The sequence below is a fragment of the Triticum urartu genome, chromosome 3 (assembly GCF_003073215.2).
Source record: "Triticum urartu cultivar G1812 chromosome 3, Tu2.1, whole genome shotgun sequence".
NCBI lineage: Eukaryota > Viridiplantae > Streptophyta > Magnoliopsida > Poales > Poaceae > Triticum > Triticum urartu.
In genome coordinates this window covers 486,591,583-486,594,870 of record NC_053024.1, presented here as the reverse complement: position 1 = coordinate 486,594,870, position 3,288 = coordinate 486,591,583, and positions in this window count along the sequence as shown.

Genomic DNA, 3,288 nt, shown 5'->3' with positions numbered 1-3,288 from the left:
ATTGAGCCGTGCTCAATCTCATACCTTGCAATACAGGCAAGAACCCCTTCTTAGACTGATCCATATTGAACTTTTTCAATATCTTGTCAAGGTACGTACTTTGTGAAAGACCAATGAGGCGTCTCGGTCTATCTCTATAGATCTTGATGCCTAATAGATAAGCAACTTCTCCAAGATCCTTCATTGAAAAACACTTGTTCAAGTAGGCCTTTATGCTTTCCAAGAATTCTATATCATTTCCCATCAATAGTATGTCATCCACATATAATATGAGAAATGCTACAGAGCTCCCACTCACTTTCTTGTAAACACAGGCTTCTCCATAAGTCTGCGTAAACCCAAACGCTTTGATCATCTCATCAAATCGAATGTTCCAACTCCGAGATTCTTGCATCAGCCCATAGATTGAGCGTTGGAGCTTGCACACCTTGTCAGCATTCTTAGGATCGACAAAACCTTCTGGATGCATCATATACAATTCTTCCTTAAGGAAACCATTAAGGAAAGTCGTTTTGACGTCCATTTTCCATATCTCATAATCATAGAATGCGGCAATTGCTAACATGATTCGGACAGACTTCAGCTTCGCTACGGGTGAGAAAGTCTCATTGTAATCAACCCCTTGAACTTGTCGATAACCTTTAGCGACAAGCCGAGCCTTATAGATGGTCACATTACCATCCGCGTCTGTCTTCTTCTTAAAGATCCATTTATTTTTTATGGATCACCGATCATCGGGCAAGTCAGTCAAAGTCCATACTTCGTTTTCATACATGGATCCTATCTCGGATTTCATGGCTTCCAGCCATTTGTCGGAATATGGGCCCACCATTGCTTCTTCATAGTTCGAAGGTTCACCATTGTCTAACAACATGATTTCCAGGACAGGGTTGCCGTACCACTCTGGTGCGGAACGTGTCCTTGTGGACCTACGAAGTTCAGTAGCAACTTGATCTGAAGTTTCATGATCATCATCATTAACTTCCTCTCTAGTCGGTGCAGGCACCTCAGAAACATTTTCTTGAGCTGCGCTACTCTCCGGTTCAAGAGGCAATACTTCATCAAGTTCTACTTTCCTCCCACTTACTTCTTTCGAGATAAACTCTTTCTCTAGAAAGGATTCATTCTTGGCAACAAAGACCTTGCCTTCGGATCTAAGGTAGAAGGTATACCCAATAGTTTCCTTAGGGTATCCTATGAAGACACATTTTTCCGATTTGGGTTCAAGCTTTTCAGGTTGAAGTTTCTTGACATAAGCATCGCATCCCCAAACTTTTAGAAACGACAGCTTAGGTTTCTTACCAAACCACAATTCATACGGTGTCGTCTCAACGGGTTTTGACGGAGCCCTATTTAAAGTGAATGCGGCAGTCTCTATAGCATAACCCCAAAATGACAGCGGTAGATCGGTAAGAGACATCATAGATCGTACCATATCCAATAGAGTGCAATTACGACGTTCGGACACACCATTACGCTGAGGTGTTCCAGGCAGCGTGAGTTGTGAAACAATTCCACATTTCCTTAAGTGCGTGCCAAATTCATGACTCAAATATTCTCCCCCACGATCTGATCGTAAGAACTTCATTTTCCTGTCACGTTGATTCTCAACCTCACTCTGAAATTCCTTGAACTTTTCAAAGGTCTCAGACTTGTGTTTCATTAAGTAGACATACCCATATCTACTCAAGTCATCAGTGAGGGTGAGAACATAACGATAGCCTCCGCGAGCCTCAACACTCATTGGACCGCACACATCAGTATGTATGATTTCCAATAAGTTGGTTGCTTGCTCCATTGTTCCGGAGAACGGAGTCTTGGTCATTTTGCCCATGAGGCATGGTTCGCACGTGTCAAATGATTCATAATCAAGAGACTCCAAAAGTCCATCTGCATGGAGTTTCTTCATGCGTTTGACACCAATGTGACCAAGGCGGCAGTGCCACAAGTATGTGGGACTATCATTATCAACCTTACATCTTTTGGCATTCACACTATGAATATGTGTAACATGACGTTTGAGATTAAATAAGAATAAACCATTGACTAGCGGGGCATGACCATAAAACATGTCACTCATATAAATAGAACAACCATTATTCTCAGATTTAAATGAGTAGCCATCTCGCATTAAACAAGATCCAGATACAATGTTCATGCTCAAAGCTAGTACTAAATAAAAATTATTGAGGTTCAAAACTAATCCCGTAGGTAAATGTAGAGGTAGTGTGCCGACGGCGATCACATCGACCTTGGAACCATTCCCGACGCGCATCATCACCTCGGCCTTCGCCAGTCTCTGTTTATTCTGCAGCTCTTGTTTCGAGTTACAAATATGAGCAACCGCACCGGTATCAAATACCCAGGAGGTACTACGAGCGTCGTTTAGGTACACATCAATAACATGTATATCACATATACCTTTGACATTGCCACCCTTCTTATCCGCTAAGTACTTGGGGCAGTTCCGCTTCCAGTGACCGTTTCCCTTGTAATAAAAGCACTCAGTCTCAGGCTTGGGTCCATTCTTTGTCTTCTTCCCGGCAGCTTGCTTACCGGGCGCGGCAACTCCCTTGCCGTCCTTCTTGAAGTTCCTTTTACCCTTGCCTTTCTTGAACTTAGTGGTTTTATTCACCATCAACACTTGATGTTCCTTTTTGATTTCCACCTCCGCTGATTTCAGCATTGAATATACCTCAGGAATGGTCTTTTCCATCCCCTGCATATTGAAGTTCATCACAAAGCTCTTGTAGCTAGGTGGGAGCGACTGAAGGATTCTGTCAACGACCGCATCATCCGGGAGGTTAACTCCCAGCTGAGACAAGAGGTTGTGCAACCCAGACATTTTGAGTATGTGCTCGCTGACGGAACTATTCTCCTCCATCTTACAACTGTAGAACTTGTCGGAGACTTCATATCTCTCAACCCGGGCATGAGCTTGGAAAACCATTTTCAGCTCTTGGAACATCTCATATGCTCCGTGTTGCTCAAAACGCTTTTGGAGCCCCGGTTCTAAGCTGTAAAGCATGCCGCACTGAACCAGGGAGTAATCATCACTGCGCGTCTGCCAGGCGTTCATAACGTCTTGATCTGCTGGGAAAACAGGTGCTTCACCTAGCGGTGCATCAAGGACATATGCTTTCTTGGCAGCTATGAGGATAATCCTCAGGTTACGGACCCAGTCCGTGTAGTTGCTGCCATCGTTTTTCAGCTTGGTTTTCTCTAGGAACGCGTTGAAGTTGAGGGCAACATTAGCATGGGCCATTTGATCTACAAGACATAATGCAA